We start from the raw sequence: 805 nt of genomic DNA, 5'->3' as shown, positions 1-805 counted from the left end.
GCTTTGGTCGGCCCGAGGCTATAGTAGAAGATATTTGTCCAAGATGCTACACAGTATGACTGAACCTGGAAACATGTGGTCGGTAAGCAAGCTACTTACCACACAGTCACTCCTGCGCCTGTATATATAAATATAATAAAAAAGTATGCGCTTTCAATATATGTCCACGGAATAGACATTCGAAAACTTAAAAAATGTAATTTAAGACGATGCACAAAGACGAAATAAATACGAAACGAGCAAAATACAACCTTAGGCTCAAAAAGACAAGAATTGCCCTCTTTCTCTTCTACCTGGTGCTGACACGTGACCCGTGGTCAGCTTCCCTTAATTTTCTCCCTTTTTCATACCGGTTGCATTGATGACCGGTTGTAAAATTCTCTGTGTTTTGCTATTTGCTGTTTCCTATATCCTAAGCGTTACTCATCATTCTTGTCTTAGCTGTATTTTGTTCATTTCTTATTTATTTCGTCTTTGTCCACCGTCTTAAATTACATTTTTTTTTTTACTTTCGTATGTCCACTCAGTGTTGTTTTGCTTGCTCCAGGCCCTATATTCTCCATGGCTTTCGCAGGCACCGCTAGCACGGGAAGTTCTCAGTCTTGCCATTAATGGCGCAAAACTGAGTATTACCATTTATTTGATAACTGATGAAGAATTTGGGACCTTTTATGTCTGTCTCCTCTCCAGTTGTACACTCAGTATATGTACACTTTTTTCCTGGTGTTGATTATATACAATGCATTTTTTCATTTATTACGTAACGGAACGCAACGCACCCCGACTTTTATTAACAGTAAGTTTT

Source organism: Octopus bimaculoides, chromosome 11, assembly GCF_001194135.2.
Source record: "Octopus bimaculoides isolate UCB-OBI-ISO-001 chromosome 11, ASM119413v2, whole genome shotgun sequence".
NCBI lineage: Eukaryota > Metazoa > Mollusca > Cephalopoda > Octopoda > Octopodidae > Octopus > Octopus bimaculoides.
This window is presented reverse-complemented; position numbering follows the sequence as displayed.